The following is a 23,599-nucleotide window of genomic DNA, read 5'->3' on the forward strand; positions in this document are numbered from 1 at the left end:
CATCCCTCAGATAGGGCAAGCTGCCAAAAAAATGGCCTGGATCACTAGGAGAATGTAAGTTCCACTAGAGGATAGTTTTTAATGAATAAAATCTAGAGCAATTCTTCCTAATGGATCCATGAATACCGACAGCAAATTTCCTTCAGTCAATGTTGAAAGATCTCGACCCGTTCCCATACGGCTTCTTAGAAAAATAACGGTGAGTGGTAACATTGAAAAGGAATCATACGATAGCATGCCAGCTCTCAAACTCACATATCAACTCCCCCGATCGTTAAATCGAAGAGCTAATGAATTTGACGCCTCTATAATGAGCCATCACGCGTCTTCACTTCTCATGAGATCCCATACAAAACTACCAGATACTCGTATTCCATCTATTGGAAGCATAATCATTCGTTTTTACGAGTTCAACGCGTTGTAAGGAGAATGGAGCACTTATTCTATTTAATGTCAATCGTCCATGCCTTCTCCATTAGTCCTCGATTAAGAAAGCAAAATGAGATTTTTAAACTTGAAAAAAATATTTAAGCATGAGAAAATCTTATTCAGCACCTACAAAATACGTAATAGAGTGGTTTCCTATTATTTTTTTACTGCCTAAATCGAAAGATTATTACTCCTGGAGTACGTATTTTACGCTTTTAGATTTTTAAGTGTCGATATCTATTTTTTGCGATTAAATGAAAAGTGAAAAATTTCTCAAAACGGCTAAGTATGAATGCTGGGAAAAACCCGTATGACGTCATTCTGGTTCCCGCTTCCGTTTTGAGAGGTGACCTTCGGGCGGGGATATGTGCGCCGCTGCGATGCAGGCTGCTAGCAGGTAGTAGAGTACTCTGCTAGGAGGTAGCGCTTGCCTGACATAAGGATTATTAATACCTTATCAAACAAAGGAAACTTTCCGACCATAGGTAGTTTTAATAGGTGATTATTAAGACATGTTTCCCTGAGCTCTGTGCCTCATGCATGCATTGGTAATCTCAGACGACGTAAAACTCCTATCTACTCGTATAGAAACTAGGTCCCTGTGACATCACGTGGAGTGGCATCGCTTGGGCGCCAATATGGCCTTTTTTCAAATGCGGTTAAAATTGACCATTGCCATTCGTCTAAACTGGGATTTCTAAAACCAAATAATTTGTATATTATGAATACACTAAAGGTGGGAAACGAATCGCAATCAATGCCTTTCGTTTTCTTTGATGGAGGAAACTACCCTATTCCCTACTACACTGAGTGATGCAAAGAATTGAGTAGATTTTACTCGTTTCATAAGATATGAGTGTGAATTCATTTTTTTCAGAGGTAGCTTTTTGGAAGCGCTCTATGGCTCTATGAAAGGAATTACGTTTAAGGACAACAGTTCTAGTGCAACACGCTGTAAGGAGAAAGGAGCACACATTCTATTCAAAGTCATTCATTCATGACTTCCACATATGTCCTCGGTTAGGAAAGCAAAATGAGATTTACAACGAATAGCTAAGCATGAGCAAATCTTATTCAGCACCTATTAAATACATAATTCCCCTAAGATGCTGATAAGTGAAATATCTTTGTATCTGTAATTAGTTTGGTAAGGTGTGAATGAAATGTTTTCAGGAGTAACTTAATGGAAGATAAGTAATTATGAAATAACGATGAAAGCTACGATGTTCAAATGCGCAGTTTCTTATTCGTTACTAGTAATACCAAATATAAACATTTTGTGGGCTTAAAAATAGCATATTCCATCATTATTCCATATATATGTAGTTAAATCATTCAGTTTTGCGTCTACCATGGAAGAATGACTTCAAGCTATGACGAAAGAAGGAAACATTTTAGAAATAAATACTTCAAATTCACGGAAAAATGTTGTTTCCACAGTTTGCTATGAGAACAGTTGCACGTGGAAAATCGTTCTGCATAAGGAAAATAATTGAACAAACTCTAGTTCTAATGCCTGAAAAGCTGAAAGAATAATTGTTATAGATACCTTCACAGGTTATCACATTCCCACAGTTTGCCCAAAAGGAAAATCTTCATTATTAATTTTTCTCATTTACCGGATTATTTTTTACTTATTATCTGGATACTGCATTCTTAAAAGCGCTCCGTATATATTATGTACATATTAAATCTGTGATTAAGTTGATTTAAAGCATTTTAAACAACATCAAAGTTTTAATATTTTCATTTCAGACCCTAGTTGTAACTGCTGGCTAAGCCTACGATTGTGAGGAAGCATGTGAAACCAAAACAAAGAATTGTGAAAAAAAATTTCTCTACTCCGCTCTACAGTGAAAATAGCTCTAAATAATATAAATTTTAGCAGAGCGTGGTTTCGATCCACGGAGCTCTGGGTTATGGGCCCAGTACGCTTCCACTGCGCCACTCTGCTGATTATATAAAAGTTTTATTATCATTTGTGTTTTCTCAAAATAAATAATATTCAGTAATTTCGCTGATTGATGGATTAAACGTAAATTCCATAAATCATCCATTCTATGCAGTTGTTGGACAATGACACCGGTCTCAACCGGCCACTGGGGTCTGTTCGCTTAAAGGTTACCCGTTGGGCGAAGAGACTATGTGCAAATATACTATACTAGCATGCCACCCGACGTTGCTCGGGAAAGACAGTGCCCAGAGAAGTGAGAAACTTGACACGTGGAATCCGTGGCAGGAGTTTTAGGTAAAGGAACAAAACAGGAATGATGATTGTATACATACAATATATGACAGCAAGAAAATGAAAAAACGATTTCCGCGATGAAGGATCTGGTACTTTCCCGGCGAATCTTGTTGATGAAGTCTTCACGGGAAACCACCCGGGTCAAGATTGACATTGCTGCCAATGTTCTACCAGAGCAGGCCATTGAAACGTTGGTAGCAATGTCAATCTTGACCCGGCTGATTTTCCGTGAAGACTTCATCGACGACTTCCGTGTGCCGCGCATGGACTTCCCTCTAGCTGCCGAGACCATGCTATGTAAATCTTGGCAATTCACTTTCGTTGTATCCCCAACTGAGCAATTACACTGTGAATGTCCTTCGACGCATACTTTGACAAGGAATACTGAAGAGAAATTGATGATGAGCACTCGGCTGGAAATGAGCAAGCCAATCGCTTAGACGGCATATTTTAGCCCACTGTGTGACAGTGGTTCAATGAAAATTTAAACATGAGACTATGGAACCGCATGACTCTATCTAGATAACTATGCCAATTTTTGCTAGAAAGTAAATGAATGCTCCATTGTACCACTCAATCCTGGAACACTTACAACTCACACCACTGCTTAGCGGTCATCTTCTCAAGCGGTAATTTTTCTTCAACCCTTTTGTTCGCGGCTTCGACAGGTTTCACTATATATCTAGATTTTTTAGTAAACATTGGTCGAAAATAATATAATTTTCCTACATTAAGGCACGTATTTATCATTATTAAACGATCAGGTGACGGTAAAGCGGAAAAAGAAAAACTTAATTCGAAGACCAAATGATCTAAAATCGCGTGGGTAAATTTCTATCGGCGCAAAAAAGTTAGAACGCTGAAATTAAAGCATTTGTACGAAATTATGATGAAGCTCCATAGGGTCGTGTAGTATATTGTTTTACTCATTTGTTATTCGAATACAACAAATAATTATTAAAAATTGTTCAAACGTAAACATTTAGCGTATGCGGTCGAGAGTGAAGAAGAACACGCGAAAAACTACGAGAACGGCAGAACGGTCGTCTTCTTCATCCAGTCACGGAAAAAATATTTGATTGGTGGATTTAATTTTATTTCTATAAAGAGAACGGCATCATCACATTACTAATAGATTTTTAAAATAGAATTTTATCCATTCCTTGATTTTTAAAATGGCCTAAAGAAATATTTCAATTTCTGAGATTTAGATGAGTACATGAATATCGCAGTTACGTATGCTACATGTGAAAAATATTTCTAAAGTTTTCATGAAAGGAAATGTTTATATTATTCCTCTGACTTAAAATTAACCCGGTAAACGTAAATGCGTTTTTATAGAGAGAACGATATCTTCGCATTACAAATAGATTTTTAAAATTAACTATCACCCAATCTTTATTTTTTAAATGCCCGAATGGCAGGTTTCGATTTTCGAGGTGTAGAGAATACATGAATATGGAAATTGCTTATGCCATATGGAAAAGATATTTCAAAACTTTTCATGCAAGGAAATTTTGATATTGTTCCTCTCACATAAAATAAAGCATGAAGACGAAAATCGCCAATTTGGTAGTTGCATTGCCTCGTCTTTGCCTTTTTTGCGCCGATAGTATCATACCTTAATAATGGCTCTAATGGCGATCCATCTTCCCTTTCAAGCGTGCGATTTTGATGCGTGGGTGTTCGAAGTGAGAGTATAGGGGTTTGATTCCAGGTTTCTTGTTTAGAGCGACGAGTGGAACGGTGTGGTGCAGCTGGGAATGTAAAGGGAAAGGACTTCAACGTGCCTCACTCTTTCCGTATGCGTGGCTTCGACTTGGGTGGGATTCGGTGTTCATTAAGAGGAAAACGTGCGATTCTCCACCTTTGAAAACAGCGGAACGACCTCTCAGTAAGTGTCGTAAATGCGTAAGGGGGCCTTCACAGTTCGGCGTTGCGTTGACGCCGCGGCTAGCGAGCCAATCAGAGCCCGTCTTTGAGAATTGATGACGTCACGTCTCCAGCTCGCTGCGTCGTCGCAGAAAACTGAAACTGTCGGATTTTCTCTGCGTCAAGGCGGCAGTACGCCGACGATTTCGAATTGGTGTTTGTTTCTGGGTATACAAATACGTAAGATTAGCTGTAATGGGAGTGGCAAATGCTATTTATTTCATTATTTACTATTATTTTGAAGTTTTCAGCCTAGATATTTCGTATCTTTCCTAAACATAAGACAAATTTTAACCCTAAATTAGATTACAATCACTGAGGAGCATAGATTAGCGAAACTCATACCCGAAATGGTATCAAAAGCTAAATACAGCGTGAGAGGTGCTTGTTGGTGACTAAGGTCGTTTAAATTCCATTTTATATCCAATAATTGTGCCCTCATGATCAACTCAGTTAGAGCTATTTAGATAACATGACTAGGACAATCTGTTTGAACAACAGTTATCATTAATAAATATTCCTGATAACATTCCACGTTACTCATGTTCATTGAGTGTATGTAATTAGCTATTTTTCGAATATTCCGAGTTAGGAAATAAAATTTAAAGGTCATAATAATGCATAGGCAAGGGCCATCACTACATGCATTATTGTCGACTTTATGGTCGCCATATTAACTTCAAATACTATTTATAGTTAAGAAGGACATTTTAAGAAATGAAATTGGGTAAACATGCAGAAAACAACATATGTATTGTGCGTTTGGTTCGAAATCATAAGATGATATGCTTACAGGCCGATTTTTAGGAGCCGACGCTTTTTGCCTTTCATTTGTTTTCGCAACGCAGACCTGTGAAGGGCTCCAACTTGCTGCGATGAGTTAGCTCCGCCCCCAAGTACGCAACGCCGAGCTATGAAGGCACCCTAAGCGTGTGAAGCGTGGTCTTAGATTGCTAGGCCTACCTTAAGCGGACGATTCTACGTTAAAACTTTCGTGGGTACTCGTCTTGTTAAATAAAACTTTTAGGCTATCTCGCCGCATCAATTTTTGGGTTGCCCCAACATATCACTTTGGGAACACTGGCATTAAAAAAAGTCGTCCTTGGCTATCCGTAGTCCAAAAAATCACTCAGCAACATACTCCTCCAACCTTTCGCTCCTCTCCCCAACCCCCTGACACGGATATTTATGTATACGAATAAAAATTCCTACTTCATCAGATTCCCTTGAAAAAGCGACCAGCATCGGTCGAGCAACGTTGGGGCCACCCAAAAATTGACGCCGCGAGATAGCCCTAGAGTTTTTATTTAGCACGGTGAGCGGACCACTCCAATCCACGAATTCACTTCCTGCCGCTCTCGACACTCGCCATTGAGGGTGAATGGCAGGGGGCCACGAAGCGCGAAACAATAATTCTCGACCGTCTGTGCAGGTCGCGAGACGAGTAAATTTGTGCTCTCGCATTATAAGATGCACGCTTTCGAAAATACTTCGCGTAGTTTACCCCTGACAGAGTGCGTGCACATTCAAAATACACCAACAGAGTTCACGGTAATACCCACAAGCGGGAAAAAATAATCATCCCGGTCTTATATTATGAATGAAGTCAGGCGAAAATCGCATTTACCGTGAGGAAGTGATAAGTTAACACCTCCAATGAATATTGACACACTTCGTAAATTTTCTCTGAATTTATTTGCTGGTACGTCGCGTTTCGCAACTAAGGCGTCCTCGAGAATCCTTAACGTCGAACCGTCACGTTCCGGCTAATGAATTCAGTGAAAATTTACAAAGTAAGTTCATATTTATGCAACATGAATTTTCACAAAGTTGAAGCCGAATCTATAGATTTTAATTAATACCTCGTCGATCTCATTATTGAGCGAAATTTCCACAGTGAATAAAATCATTCGACTTGGCCGGGATTCGGACGCGGATCGCCCAATTTCAGTTGAGTGCTAATGCCAGTTTAGCTACCGATAAATTAGTAGACTCTGTCGGGCAAGATGGCTTCGCTATCCAGCTGAAGCCCAGTGCGCTGGACTTGGACTGCTGGTCTGGGGTTTGAGTTGCCTAATAGGTAAGGTAGGGATACCGAAATTTTGAAACGGTTTGTCTACTTAATTTACCTTGAAAATGTCAGGATGATGGCGTTAGTTTTTTTTTAAGTACGTGATTCGTCTCCGAAAAAGATCGATCGAGCGAAAGTGATGCGACTTCTTAAAGAGCTTTCTGACCGTTCTTCTGTCTCGTCCCTCAAACCACCCCTCTGACCCCCTCACAAAATTCATCTCCGACAACTTTGCAGACGACGTTTTGCGAAATCCTCGTGGCTGTCCGGCCGCGAGCCTCGACCATTCGCTCATTCACTTTCACGAGCAGCCGATGGACAATGAAATATGGACGAACCACTGGGAGATAGGAGGGATACGGGCTGAAAGGGACCGAGCACGCGTGCGTGGAGGAGACAGCGAGTGCGTGAGATTGAAAAAAAGAGATAACAGACCTTGGGGTACATGAAAGCGAATAGTTTTTCCTCTTTCTTACGGAGGCCTCTCGGAGGACATTCTGAATATGACTGCAAGGTATTAATTTTCCAAATGAAAAGGTGCCTAATGGATCGCTCAAAAATTCTAAACTGAGCGTTTACTCGTAATGTCTGAACAGATTCATTCTTGTCTAAGAAGATACAAAAACACTGAGGAGCATGATAGCCAAGTGTGTGTAGCGAAAACTCAATATCGTCAATTAACACCGTCAATGTTCGTGAAAAATCTTCAAATATACGGATGCATTAAAAAAATTAGTATTAAACCATAGTTAATGTAAGTTGTCCAATTAACGCCGTCAATATTAGTGAAAAATCTTCGAATATCCGGAAGAATTTTCAAAACAGCTTTATAACCATAAATGATGTAATTTATGCTAATTATGTCCGGCGATAGAGCATTACTTTGTCTTGTTAAACTCAGTAAAAAATATTTTTTATTCTCGCTTTTCTCAACTTCAACTCTAAACAGAGCGTTTACTCGTAATGTCTGAACATATTCATTCTTGTATGAGAAGATACAAAAACACTGAGGAGCACGATAGGCAAGTGTATGTAGAATAATGGGATACATTGACGGTCTACTGAATAACGTATAGCATCAGATACCCGATTTCTTTCATTGTCAGTCGATGAAGTACGAAAGGAAGTGCGTATTTTCGAGTATTCATTTAAGGAACAATTTCATCTGTTCTCGCTGAACTATCCTTTCCTCCCACCATAGCCATTTGGCTACGTCCTACCTTTCTCAGCATATGAGACTCTAGAAGAAAACCCGCACTCCTTTTACTGCTGAACTGTCACAAATATGTTGTTGAAGCTTTCAATAACTTATTCCATTTATTATTTTATTTTTGAAGCCGGTCAAAATAAGTCCACTGGCGGAAAGAGACGGGTGCGAAACGGAAATTAAATATGTCAATAACGCCTATATTCCGTAAATTACATGCAACGATCATTAAAGTAGCGGCATTGTGGACATTATTTTAATTTTCTTTCATCCAAAAATATGCTTGCCCTAATGATTCATACTTTCTATCGAGGTCATTTACAGAAAGTGAACAACATTAGTTTATGACTAAGTTATCTCTCATTGTCGGTGTAGCTTAATGGCTACCGGTCATTCTGAAGAAAAAAGATGACATATCACTGGATTAGTAAAGGCGACCATTGGGGCAGTGTGCCGAAATATCTTCTCAGTCGCAACCAAAAAGTTGTCTGGGCGCAAATGGGTTAATCACATTTTCCCTCATTCATCTGCCTTCGTCAAGAATACTTCTATCCTCAAAGTTTGGACCATCAATTTGTCTCTTTTTCATAAAGTTCTCCACCACCTCTTTCCACGCATACCTCTACACCTCCTTATATCTTATTCCGTTCACTTGACCTTCAGAGTGCGCCTCTGGCTCCAAATTTTTCATCCGCCTAGCACTCTGTCACTTTTACCATTGGCCCACATGCCAGATACGCGGAGAGCAACGTCACTCTAATAGCGCGTAGTTTTTAGTCGTGTCAAGCGTTGTATTTCATAACAGAAGTCGAGACTTCTTCGGGAAATTCTCTCTGCTGGATTGGTTCGTGCCTCAGAGGAAATATACGCAAGCGGGCTCAAGTTGACTGCGATGGGACCAAAAGCATTGAGAAAATACTGGAAGTCCCAGATTCAGAAGTATTATGGGAAATGAAAACCTTATCAAATGGAATGCTTAGAAACAGATCTTATTAGAATCCTGATTCTTCTCTTAGAAGGCTTATTGCATTTTTTAGCTCGTTAATTTTGACACGGCCACCGACGTCTCGGACATCAAGTCGGATGACATCTTTAGGCTTAGAATCGACCGAGGCTTCAGTGCATGGGAGCCGACTCGGTATCTGAAACGTCAGCAACCACGTCAAAATTCACACGGTGGAAAACCCGAGCAGCCTTCCAAGATTTTACGCGGCAGAAAAAAAGCAGAGAATGCTGATTCTTCTCCGTCTTGGTGATTATGATATTGGATGGAAATTAAATTTACAATTCATATATACCATAGCAAAAAAAAACGATACCACCGTAGTCAGCCAATCAAATCTAACACGTGATCTCGTAGTGTGTCATTGCTATCATGGGCCGATGCATAGAAGAAAATAATCTCCTTCGTTTAAGTTAACTCTGAGGTTTACTCATCGATGAAGGTAGTGCACAATATTTTCCCTCCGATTCTACCCACTTTAAATAAGGAAATTTCTTGCTAATCACGTATTTCATATTGTATGTGAATATTTTGGCTTAGCTTTATTTTTTGTGCTATTCGAAGGCCAGAAAAGATTTAAAAATTCATTTCCATCATTGAAAAAGTGGATCGTCCATGAGCATCACCCTCATCCATGATACAAGACCTCTAAATCATGTGAAATATATGACTGAGATAAATATATCACATTGCCACATCGACGAAGTTTTCTACATGAAGTGGTCCAATGACCATGAATCTCATATACAGACTGAGCAGCTTGAAAACGTCTTAATGTACTTTAAGTGAGTATTATTTTTCCATTCAAGAGTAAATGAGTGAATTTAGGGACATTGGGAAAACAGTATGATTCTATGATTCTTACAACATTATTATTTATGATTGAAATTAAGGCGATGACCTAATTTCTCGTGAAGTTCATGGAGTTCGGCAATTAGTGAAAAATGTTCGTTTTTATTGCATATCATTTTTGAGGGGGACTTCATGTGCAGCATTTCAATTTCTATGAAAGTAAATGAGAAGCTGTTTGGGATAATTGACTTGCATGTCTATATTGTTTATGAGTCTATATTGATTTTAATTAGCTTCACCGATAAGATTTTACAGCAACAGCAGCAGTGCACATATTAAAATGAAATTTCAAGCGTTTGGAGAGGGTACATCTATGTGTTTGAAAAAGTGTCTCATAAAATGTTCAGAAAAATGTCTTCGTTGAAATCTCTCGGCTATGTGTTGACGAGTGATTTATTCCTACCCAAAAGTTTTTTTCCAGCTGCGGAAAATATGGAGGGTGTGCCGCTTAGCTTTCTTTCAAATCGAAATCAGATTAAAATTTCTGCATCTATTCTATTACCAAGCGTTTTTTAACGGTAAACACTGTACAGGTGTGAACCCATTTGTTTCTTTATTCTTAATCGGACTTAGTTCCAATTTATTAGTCAAGGAAAACTTGATCTCCGGCTTGATAGTGGCAAAAATGCTATTTTATCGCCATTTGAGTATAAAATAAAGGAAATGATACTTCTTTGTCATCGTAAATACGTTGATTGCATACTTCAAGTCAATCATCAGCTCTACAAATGTTTAAATGTATTTTATTTTAACATGCAATTCCTTAGTCTTCCTCGTCGTTAAGGTCTTTTCTGGTGAATTGGAAAGGGAAAAACACAGTGTGCATATATTATACTGATGAAAATCTTGTTACTTCAGAGTAATAATACCACATTTTCTTGTTGAGTTATTGATTCGTTCAAAACTAAACATATGCACGCAAAGATAAAAAGTTAATAAAATTAACATACTTACGTTTATAGAGCAGCTTCCACATCAATGCCTTTCAAATCATTTCCAATATTTATTGCAATGCGAACATCAGGCATTGAAAGCTGGGCTTAAGCCATTGCCATAACGTAGTACTGGATTGAATATCTATCCGGGCCAAAAGGTTTTCTTCCTGCGGATTCCTCTTGGTCCGTCACTTCAACATACCACACACCTCAAAACCGTTCATGAAGTGAACGTAATCAAATGTAATCCTAAACAGTGGCAACGAAATATCTTCATTTACGCCGGTAATCCCACATAAACAGTAAGGACAAAATCAGCAGTAGCTTAATTTACTGATCTTACTCCAGGATTGAAGTATGCTCAACTTAATTAATATGCTACTCGAACTCGGAAAAATAAGGGATTCATGGAATTTGTGTTTGTTCCATCATTCGGGAAAATTCCTGGAAATTTCTTTTTCCAAGATAAAAGCAATTATAATGCCCCTTGGCATACATGAGCAGAGTGGCGCAGTGGAAGCGTGCTGGGCCCATAACCCAGAGGTCCGTGGATCGAAACCACGCTCTGCTAACATTCGATTTTATTAAAAATATTTGGGCTGCAGAGAGACCACAGCTAAAAAATTGATTTACATATGATGATTCCTCACACGCATATGCCTCTCTTTTAGTTACAATTATGGTCTTAAATGAAAATATTTTGGCTTTGATGTCCATTTAAAAAAACTCTTAATTGGCATTGAATTTGTAGGCATTATTTATTTTTTATCTAGGCGCTATTAAGAATGTAATTTAGATAGACCACAATTTCTCTTTGAGCTTTACAGGCACTTTAAATAATGCTTACACAAATTTACCCTTTACGCAGTACCATTTTCTATAAGTATGAAAATTTTATCATAGCAAACTATGAAATAATAAACATTTTCCGTATGAAGGGCGTAACATTTTGAAGGAAAAAAAAACACAAAAATTAACCAGAAAGTTTATTTTAAGCACAAATTGAAGTTCCTTACGTCGCGATGCCTATGACAAGGTAAAAAATAACAATCTATATGTATTCTCTAGGTAAGTAGTTGAAGGAAAGTGTGTTTGGAGAACACAGTCAGCGTACTGTGGGATTCTCCTATAAGTATTCGATTTATTGAAAAAAAGAGAGACTTTTAAAACACTTAGAATAAAGCCAATGTGACATAATTAACCATCATAAAATAATTAGCTTTCCCTTTCCGTGGCAGATGATGGATTTCTATGACACAGCAACGATCTTGGCCAATGGTGTATTATGACACAAATGACCGACATGAAGGGCGAGTGATTTATCTGTGTTGCCAAATTAGGGAAGTAAGAGTCAGCCTCATGAAGTGGCTAATGAGTAGGTACGGGAGATTCACTCAAAGCTCCTACTGTTGCTGCTATTATGGTATTGTTTATGTTCTTCACTATTCACAATGTATATGTATGTGTAAGATGTATATGGTAATAATAATTATTTCCACAGTTTAAATCTAACTCCACTACCGACCCTAGCTTCGACACTCTTATGTCATTCTCAAGGTATATGACATAATAGTGTCGAAACCATTTACAGTAGTAGAGTAATATATATTAATGTGTGGAAATTACTATTGGAGTTTATATTTTATCGTGGAGGTATCGGGTTTCCACCACTCTAAGCCTGAAACTATTCCATACGGGGTTAAATAACTTACCTATGCATTAAAAAATTAAATATGCATGTAATTAATGTTTAGTATATCACTTTTGAGTCAGATAGAATTCAAATAATGATCGGCGTGCACTATTATTTTAATTATTTTGATGCTTGCCACCACGCATAATTCTAAATTCGCTGACTCCAGATTTGTTAAACCCAGCCAACTCGCTTCCTTGCATTGCGAAACTCAGCTATCCCAACTGTTGCACCTTTCATTCATCCATTCAGTGCGAGAGATAAAAGGACTATTTTCGAATTCCTCAGCCACACCCGACGGCGTCCGCTGAGATTCCTGAAGCCAATGAACAATCCCTCCCACAGACAATTTGCACAAGCAACGACCTCCATCAGTTTATCGCCTTCGGATTCAACGTTCGTAACGCACAACTCTCGAAAGAAGGACTGTCTCTCTCTCTCAATCTATTCCAGAGTACACATCACCGCGAATGCCTTTTTAGTTCAACCCAGATTCCTGCCAGCAGATAGTTAGATAATTTGGCACGTTTAGAAGAAATAATTACGGCAAAAGCCGGTTATTGCATCGAAAGATTTTTCCTCGGGGAAAAGTTCGCTGCCCACTGCCCTCCAGCCGCTCCTATGTATTATGTTTGTAAGTCTTTCTCGATAGATTTCCAGCGCAGTTCGCGGTGGAATGAATCAAGATCGAACCCATTGATAGCGGGAGAGACACAGAAAATACTCGGTGGATTGAAAATCACTCGACGGTTATATGTGAGCACGCAACGTCTCTTTCTCTCTCGTGAACTCATAGGGAACTGCACTCGGTTGGAGAATGCAACGTTTCCCAGAAGTAATTAACGAATGAAATTCAGTCTCTTTCGGTGACTTGACCGTTAGAAAATCGATCCGAAATAAATTGTAATGTACAGCCCCCGCAAGCCGAATAAGGGCCGAGTATTATTACAGGAAAAAAACCCAATAGCACACTGAAATATAATAACCATATGTTACGCTTTCACAATCCAACCTCTAAAAGGGATGTTTGAATAAGAATTTTCATGATGTTAGCTGATGAAAGGGCATAAGGGAACATTTCAGAAGTAATTAACTAGTAAAACACAGTTCTGCTCGGCGATTTGACCGTTCACTGGATACCGACCCTAAACAAATTGTAAGGTACAGACTCCGCAAGTCGAAATACGCCGGAGTGATGTAAGAGAAAAGCATCCAATTGATCTCCAAAACATTATAACCATAGGTTTCGTTTTGTCTTTCTTCATGCTCTTAAAGGGATGTTTGAATTTCATAACGCCAACTGTAAGACGGGTGAGAGAGCTTTGATTCGTGGTGGAAGAATATAGTATCACGAATAATGAACCATTGGATGATGAACAAATGCGATTTCGTAGAATAAAAAGGCGTTTCGGTATCGATTTCCGATGCCTTTCACTCGCACCATCTGGGATAGTGTTCATTTCAACTCCAATGGGATAAGGTTATACAAGGAAGATATAGATTTCATTCTACTCGGAATCGAATGTGGAGAACGTTAGCACTTGATGAGCCGCCTACTTAACTATTCCCAAGAATATTTTAAAGCACTTTCACGTGAGGACCTCATCATGTCGTAGTTCCTTTCCGCATAGAAATTTTATGGTAATCGCGCAATGAGTATGCTTGAACTTTTTTCAAAGCAATTGATCCAAGAAAAAATACTGCATATCTTAAACTACTAAATTTTGAATTATATCTATTTTTGAGTTTTTAATGGTGAGTGGCAAAGGGCCACGTAAAAAGGTAATTATGGTTGGACCGAACCAAAGATTTTTTCGGACGATATTTTCGCTGGGGGGGAAAGACTGGACTCAAATCAGTATCTACTACGCATAATGATTTAAAAATAAAAAGTTTATTATCCTCTGCCACCTGAGGGTTAAAGTTTAAAATTCAGCCAATATCCAGGAGAAAATGTAAAACAAATTCTCCATACTTAAACCGAGAAAATTAAACTACCAGCTTCTCAGTGTTAATATGGGTGTTATTAATTCATCTCTCCATTTTATATTCCAATGAAAATCAAAGAACAAGGAATAACTTCATAGAAATACGTTTTTGAAAAAAATTACAGTCACGATATATTTACCAGCTAAAATATCTAAAAGCCGAGGAAATAATTTCAGTAAATAATTAGGAAAGAACTGTTAGTTTGACAAAATTCAACAGTATTTCTTGCCTAAGTTAAAGTCTTCAAAATTTCGTTGGAACTAATTTCATTAGAATTATGATGGAAATGATGATATGGAAGTACAAATAATCGATTTCTACGGAGCATGTTCCTGTAAAATGATATTTACATTCCAAGTAACTAATATTGCACTGTACTCCATGAGTCTATAATAATCTAGAATGGTTATTCAATAAATGATTAGTTAAGGCTCGTAAGTTTGACCGAGTTCAAAATTATTTCTAGAGCGATGCTCTACCTTTTTCAATCATGGTCGGAGTTATCGGCGACTTATATACATTTCAAGATTTTAATATTGAATCACGATCCGACTTTTCTTTATTTCAAACATCACCATAAATTTCTAGCGAAAGCTATAAAATTGATTTTTATAATAGAACTTTAAAGATAAAATAAACATTGCACCATATCGGAGACCCGTTTAATCTTCCAATAAAAGTAGCTTCATTCGGATGCCAAATGCAATATACTTACCGTTATTTTTTACGAATTTATGGCATTTGAACCTCATTCCTGTAGTTAAGAACGTCTATTAATAAAACTCGGCATAAAACGTTGTCATACCAAACTTATCTCATCCTTCAACGGAGATGCCCTTCTTTGGGGACAAAGTTGGAAAATTCCTCACGTCTTTTTGTGTCGTGCAGCCGTCCCGTCTCGGCAAATGCTTTACATCGAACGGATCGCAATAAAAGTACGACACACGCCGTAGCACAAAATTATTAGGAGAAGAAACTCGTAAACATGCCAACACTCGAATCACGACAGAATAAAATGCTCCTTATCTAATACAGCGGAGCAGCGTGCCCAAGAAGCTATAAAGAGAGGAATACCTGAGGGATGGAGAATCAATGCATACCATTAAAATGGGTCAAGAACTGTGACAGAAATAAAACGTGCAAGTGGAGATTTCGCCGGGACTCAGGTAGGGTAGACCGGGGCCAGGGGCGCCGACTTATAAAAAATATTGGGGGGGCCCATACCGCGGGTCTTGCCTCGGGAAATTTTCTAAATTTTAGATGAAAAATAGTGAGTTTTAAAGTTTTTTAAAAACCTTTTCGAGGGGTCATATGATCAATATTAGAACCCCGAAAACTCGACTCTCTATAACTCGACACTTCGGGAAACTCTACAAGCCTGACACATTTTTTATGTCATTCTTCCATTCTTATAAAATTAGTCATTCTTCCATTTAAATCAACCGGGAGGCAGCTTACATCCCTCTAGGCCCGCCAGTTTGTACCCGAAGGTTCACGCACCGGGAAAAGTTCAAAGTATGTCACAGCCCCGAAACACTATCACGATTCACACCACTTTTTTCAGTTAACCTGTTTAATACCGTAATAATTATTTGTTTTATATCATCACTGAATTTATTTTAAAAGGTAACTATCGTCAAACAAGGAAAATAAAAAATACCAATATATTTTTGTGATTTTACAAAGCATAACATAACTTAATTAATTTCTTGAATTATTGGGGGGGGGGGGGGCTCCGCCCCCCCAAACGAATTATTGAGGGGGCTCGAGCCCCCTCAGGCCCCATGGAGTCGGCGCCTATGACCGGGGCACATATACACGGATTAAGCTTTTGGACCTCAAATGCTTTTTTTTTTTAATGAGTGTTACGCTAAACAGAGAAATTTATTGTTTGACTAATGTACACGCTATTCAGCCAAAATTTGATTTTTAGCATCATGAGTGTGCGTCACAAGTAGAAGTAGTATTTTTTTGACTGAGAATATATACCAAACGGTGAATGATAATGGATTAAGAATTCATAATTAATATCGATACCTCCACTGCAAAACAAGTCAACAATCGCCCACTGAATCAAATCCGGAGCATAAACGCTCATCTCCTATTCACCAACCTTAGAGGTGAGCGTTTATGCTCCGGATACTGCTAGCTGAGCGGATTCGTATTGTTTGGCTACTAGATGAGCGGACTTGATTCAGTGGGCGATTGTTGAGCGTTTTTTCAGCCGAGGTATCGATGTAGTAAAATGAAAATTCTAAAGTCCTCTTGCTAGATTGAGCTACGGAAAAACATTATGAGGAGACACGTTAACCAACTCCTCGCAGAGAACGGTTCCACGTTGTGAAACCGCAGTATTATTATGTAGCATTATCATTTCGAGGTTTCTTCAGTGATTAAGTTCGAAAATATCCTGTAGGAATACTAAAAAAAAGATTGCTTTCAAGCAAATGGCGCAGGTATCTTAGATCGAAGGGCACTGTAGGTTTGAGGACAAACATACAAGGCATTTTTAGTTCCTTTGGAAAAATTACAAACCGTATCGCGTAACTTCATTTTAGTTAAATCCGTATCTTTTATTAAAAAAACACCTTAAAATGAAAGTTACGCTGTATTTTCATTTTTTCGGTTTCCAAGCCGGGGTCGTCCATTTTAGCAAATATAAATCCATTAAGTTATACAAGTTTATGACCCTTTATAGTAATATTTGCGATTATTATCAACGGGATACAAAGCATTTTAGAGGATCGCATGCTACATCGGTTCCACTATATTTTGTTCTTTTCTCAGATTCCCAGCATTATTCAGTAAAAATAACTGAACGTCGCCACTGGCACGTCAACTCGCATTTATAAACAAAACTGCGGCAGCTAAATATCCGAGTGTTTACGAAACTTTTCATGAAAAGAAGTGACTCACAGTGAAAACGCCGAAGAATACATTGCATCACATTGTGCTGAACTCAGACATCCTCCCTTATCTGAGATTTCCTTACCTACTGCCAAAAATAAAATCGATGCTTTCAAATCCACCAGATCACGTGCAACTTGGTCTTAGGGCGAAGAGCGCGCTCTTTCCAATAGGATGGTTTCCTATTATTTTTCATTGCCTAAATCGAAAGATTATTACTCTCAGAGTATGTATTTCACGCCTTTATATTTTTAATGGCGACATCTATTTTTCGCGAATAAATGAAAAGTGAAAATTTTCAAGCGCGCGAAAACGCGACGGCTAAGTGTGAATGCTGGGAAGACTCCGTGTGACATCGTTCTGGTTCTCCCTGCCGCAAGTGAGGTGACCTTGGGGCAAGGCTTTGAGCGCTGATACGACGCAGGATGCTAGCAGGTAGCAGAGTACCCTGCTAGCTGGCTAGCGCTTGGCTTAAATAAGGATTATTAATGCCTTATTAAACGAAGAAAACTTACCGACCTTAGGCAGTTTTAATAGGTGATTATTAAGACATGTTTCCCTGAGCTCTGTGTCTCATGCATACATTGGTAATCTCAGATGATGTAAAACTCCTATCCTCTCGTGTAGAAACTAGGTCCCTGTGACTGCACGTGGAGTGGCATCGTATGGGCGCCAATCTGGTCTTTTTCTAATGAGGATAAAATTGACCATTGCCATTCGTCTAAACCGGTATTGCAAAAACGAAATAATTTGTATATTATGAATACACTAATGGTGGGTATCGAATCGCAATCAATGCCTTTCATTTTCTTTGATGAAGGAAACTACCCTATTGCTCCTGTTTTTGGTCTCCGTGCAGGAAAAAAACATTTAATAAATCTTTCCAAAACCTTCAATTACAACACAGTTTCCATCAACAGCCATTGTTTTGACGAGCCTTTCGGATACTCCGCTTTCCGTCGTTCTACTCACACGGTTTAGGGACCAATCACAGTTTTAGTAGGGTGGTCCTTATTTTTAAAGCTTTCAAATTTGTTTTGGGACAACCCCCATTTTTGTTCTATTCGGTGATAAAATAAGTCATGAAATATATTTTTGCAATCGGATACCGGGAAAACGTGCCGCAAAGCACTTAACATTTTGAAATTTTGGTATTTTTAGGCGTTTTTCGGACGTATCTTAAGATGATGTCTCTCTCGGATTATACTATCACGATTTTTTGTCTTCTACAGCGACTCGTTAGACATTTGCAGAGTATCAACTCCAATATATTTCAATTCTGCCTTTTGGTTCCCGGGATATCGCATCGAAAATGAGCGCGCGCCACCTGTCAGACAATTTCGGTGGCATTCGGGTTGCATAAACTCAATATTTGTTGATCATTCTCTTTCATTGGTAAAGCATAAAATTCTTTAGATGAACAAACTTCGTCAATATAACCTTGAATGCTATATTTATCACTCCATGCCGGCTTGTGGCCTCAACTGGGCCAGGTTAAAGAAATAAATCAAGTCAGGCCATTGCAGTCATATTTTCCGACGATTCGGAAAACGACTTGTTTTCCATAATTAAGGCGTGTGGAGTGTGACGTTTCACTTCAATGTAAAATGTAGCATTTAGGCAGTCACACGACTCGATGATTGAAAAATGCCGTTCACTGAACGCCGGCCAATATTACTACAATAATCTGGTGCATATCCCGAGGAGAATACCTGAATATAATTCAACGGGGAAAATTAATACCGTTTATCATTACTATCCATTTCTGAAAATAGCCATCAACTCCATGGAATATTTCTCGGGTTTCCCACCAGGTGTCGTATCGGGTTGTAGTTCCCAACGTTTCCACGACTAAGTCCGTCATCGTTATCAGGGGTTAATCATTAGGGGTTAGTCATGGAAACGTTGGGAACTACAACCCGATACGACACCCGGTGGGAAACCCGAGAAATATTCCTGCAGAGCATACGCCGGGAAAAACTCAGATTCTACATCAACTCCATTGTTTAAATATCTTGTACCTTTTTCAACAGTAACGTCCATGTTTGTTCGATTCCTGCTATAACTGGACTTTTTAAGGCAAATATCTTTTTTTGCAATCATTCCATCATGGTGAGTGTTGCATGGCCCACGGTTCACCACGAATTTCGCTCTTCTCTAAGTTTATGGTACCTAGCTATATTTCTTTGCAAAAAAATCGTAAACGATACTTGGTCAAAGAATAAGTATTTTGAAACGCTCAACATCAGAGTGTTTACGCAACGAAAACGTGTCACTCAACAGTGAAAAAAACAGAAAATGCATGGCGCCATGCTGCACCGACTGATGGAATCCGCCCAAATCTCCCGAAGACGACTTCCTTATAGCGTCAAAAAATAAAAGGCGGTGCATTAACATGCAATTGTGAACGTGCACCTTGGTACCAGAGGGCGTAGCACGCGCTCGTTATTTTATTGCTGCCTCGCTCAATTCGGTCTCATTGCAGTGACGAAACATTAAAAAGTCGTCCCAGAACAGTTACTCATGCCCGTTTTTATTATTTGAGCCGGTGCATTACAACAGGTTAAGCGAGGGTGCGCCGTCGCCGAGTCGGGTTGGGTTTTCGAAAACGCAGTACGACCCTTAAGTTGGTTGCGACATAGCTTGGCAGCCCTATTTTCTCGAGATGGGAATGTGTTCAATTCCTCGGGTGGACCACTGCGTGATATCCATATCTATGCATTATTCACCGAATGTGGAAACGAATTGTACGGAATACGAGACGCATACGTGCGCACTATCACTCAGCGATTCAGCCTGAAGGTTGGTTAGGTGAGGGTAGCGCTCACCCTGGGCTAGACCACTAGTGTGTGAACTTCCCACGTGAAGGGTTGGGGGCCAGTTCAGGAGCTTTTATTTAGGCTACCTCACCCTTCGAGTTGGTGGTTTCCAGCGATAATGTGGGGAATTCATTGAAAATTTGGATGGATAATTTAAACTTTGTTTTTTTTTTCCACAGAATTTTTATTAAAAAACGACCGCGGTTTCGACGGTTAACGTCATTTTCTGGTGAGGAGTACATGGGGCACCATCTTAAGTACCAGAGGGGTGACTCTCAAGAGAGACATACGAAATATAGTCTGTATACCGTAGGTTGGTGCATGGACCCGCCGGGTAGGTACCTGAGGCCTTTCGCCGGCCGCCGTCCACGGCTCCGCGCCGTGAAATGTAGGCAGCTTTCAGACGAGACGACTTCCCGCCGGTCGCCGTTCATGATACGGCGTGCCTAGAAATACAGATACAGAGAACACTACGGCAAGCAATCGGCACGACCATCAGCGACATTTATTCTCTAGTTCTTAAGTGGTTATCATGGTTACGTGCGAATTTTAAAATAATAATTTAAACTACTATAAAATGTTTATCTATGCTGCTGATATATTAACTTTCTTTGTAATTATCTGTGCGTGTTCGACATTAATGGAATACTTATATACTTACCATATTTGTCCATTTTTTCGGCCAATTTAAAATATGGGAACGATGAAATATTATTCATGTCCGTATTTCTTCGCTGGTCACGCTACTCTGAATTCTATAGGACTACACGGCGGACGGCAGAAGTCGACGCGTCTGAACAGTTCAATACACCACAGTGTTTATTTCACGCCGTGGACGGCGTACGCCGGAATGAAATGGGAGCCGTGGATACCACGGCGGCCGTCCACGGTGCCGTGCCGTCCACGGCGCGATTCGACTCGTCTGAAGACACCCTTTTAGCGACCTATGGTTATTTAAAGTCACGGTGCCGTGCCGTGGCATGACCACCTAAATACTCAAGGCCTTCGCACTGAACTTTCTCTTTTCTCTGACGTCACAGGATTGCGGCTGGCGAAAAAACCGGAATCATAGGCACATAGGCGACAGAGCACATGTGAGTAGCGTCAGTTGCGATCCTTGTTGTTGTAGTGTGAGCAAGCGATTTGAGTTTTCAAGCTTTTATTGTGGTGAAGTTATCGATTTGCTGTGTTTAAAAAGTTTTCAGTATAGTAGGCAAGTGTTGTGTACATCAATATAGTTGTAGTTACGACGGGAGAGAGATAGTGAGTGTTTTCCAGTTTCCCAAGGAAGGACTGAGAAGGAGGTGGATGAATGCAATCCCAAGGAAGGATTATCAACCTTCAAAGCACTCAAGAGTAAGTATTTATTTTTCCCTATTAAAATTAAGCATAGTAAAGTGAATATTTTCTAATAATTGAATTAAATATTTTATACTAGAGGAGTTAAACGTGAGGTAATTGCTGCCATATCGATACATGCATTCTCTTCTCATAAACTTTTTGGGGTTAAATTCTTTCTTGGCTTGATCTTATATTGTTACATGTGCACCGAATAAAGTAATAATATCAACTATGTAGCATCAGGGATCGTACGAATAGAAAGCAGTGAAACGTTTGAGTTAGGAAATGGTCATCTGTTGGTCTCAATTAATTATTGCAGCTTCCTGGACTTATCCTTCGTGAATTCAAAGATTAATTTTTACATTGATCGTCAAAACGATAGTCACATATTGGCCATGCACTCATTGCATTTGTTGCTAACTGTTCTATTTGCAAGAGAAGGATTTTAAAAGTTGTGAATTTTAATAAATTTTAGTCGTTCAAAATCATGGATTAGAATCATTACTATACGCCGAGAAATATTTCCAGCATCATAAAAGTACCGTTGTGATTAAGGTAAGGTTATTTATTTGATCGCATTGATAGGTGTTAATGTATTTTCAATTTATTAACCGATATTTTCCAGAAAAATGGCTGCGAAAGCAATCCGTGAAGTAAGCTGCTACCCTATAAGGCGGGTGTATAGGTTATTTGTTTGCTTTTTATTTAGTCTTCGCTTCTTTTTTTCTTCATCATATGGATCCTCAAATGTGAATCATCTAACCTTGTCATACACTTCTTTATTTCAATGGCTTGGAATTATTCGCTCTCTCTCTCCCTCTATCAGAATCTACTGTTTCAGCTATGTGTACGTCAATTTCTTGTATCTCAAAGTAAAAAAAAGCTTCGGAAATACTATTCATATTAAATTATCATCAAAATTATATAAAATTTCCTTATTCTTGTCCCGTATTCGTAATCCCGTTCATTAGCAAGTGGTTGGCTTTGCGCTATTTACTGATAAAGTTATATTATGTATTAAAGGGTATTTAATCTGTTCTAACCACATTCCATTATCATCTCGATCCTGCGTATGATGACTGGGGCTCATTCATTACTAAATGCTACCCTGAAGAATTGTCAATAGTAATTAAATATGTCATCAAAATACATATCGTGATCAATTTGCTACTATTTTTTAAATTTTAAATTTGTGGCTTCACATTTTTTTCTTCGCTATCGTGATCCTCAAATGACATCTTGCCATCCATTTTCTTATTTCTATTAGAAATCCAATTCCTCTCATTCACAGATTTTCAGGTTTTAGGATCCCAAAGCATTTATCCTTTCACATTACTTAAAATCGTCATTTTTCCTTTGTCCAATTAATGTCTCTCGAATTTGGATGTATGCCCCACATCCACATACTCTTGCATCTTTCACATCTGGCTTCATTTCTGTTTTCTCACATCCGATTTCATTTATTGGGTTTTCTTATCTTTGCCTATATTGGGACTTGTGCTCGTAAAATATGCGCAACCAAGCATATCATCAGAATTTTTTTCATTCCAACCTCCATTTTATAAGCAATTTTCTTCCCTCACCAATTAATGTTTTATTTCATTCATTAGTGTGAGTCCTTCGGTGATTGCTCGCCATAGGGTTGCATTGAGCGGCGAATGGTATCAAAATTCCATTTTCTCAAAACTGTCGTTTCCAATGACTTAATTGATGTATGCTCTTTGTTCTCCCTATTTTTAAGAAGCTGCATAAATAGTCAAAAATGAGAAAGAGGGTGCTTTTACTTTTTTGGTAGTCATGATGACTGTCTATTGTGACCCCTAGTAACTAGGATGGATACTTGCCGGTCCAATAAGTTAGTAATTTGTTCAGAATATTTACCTTATTTTATGACAGCATCACGAATCTTTCAATTTATTTCTCTGATATCCATTGCTCAGCCAGAAAGCTTAGAAATTTGTTATTCTTACAGTGCTCATAAGTGTCAAAAACTAACAAGATAATCTATTTTCCAGGGTTGCCATTAAGATGAAATCCTTTGGGAGGCACGACAGGAACTTAACTCATTCGATAAAGTGTTAACTTTGGCAGACAAAACTGATCACATAAACTACTGTTCAAAGATTTGTAAGCTTCTTGATGACATTAAAATAAATGCTAAAAACAATAAAAA

The 23,599-nt window shown here is 38.7% G+C and overlaps 1 long non-coding RNA gene and 1 other non-coding gene across 2 annotated transcripts; both read left to right on the forward strand.

The window, feature by feature from the left end:
- Positions 1–11,176: 11,176 nt before the first annotated feature.
- On the forward strand, positions 11,177–11,248 carry Trnam-cau. Its single transcript has one exon. It is a non-coding gene; the product is annotated as a tRNA-Met (tRNA).
- Positions 11,249–21,072: 9,824 nt separating this feature from the next.
- On the forward strand, positions 21,073–23,599 carry LOC124163895. Its single transcript, XR_006865868.1, has 2 exons — positions 21,073–21,441; positions 23,442–23,599. It is a non-coding gene; the product is annotated as an uncharacterized LOC124163895 (long non-coding RNA).

Source organism: Ischnura elegans, chromosome 8 (assembly GCF_921293095.1).
Source record: "Ischnura elegans chromosome 8, ioIscEleg1.1, whole genome shotgun sequence".
Lineage (NCBI taxonomy): Eukaryota > Metazoa > Arthropoda > Insecta > Odonata > Coenagrionidae > Ischnura > Ischnura elegans.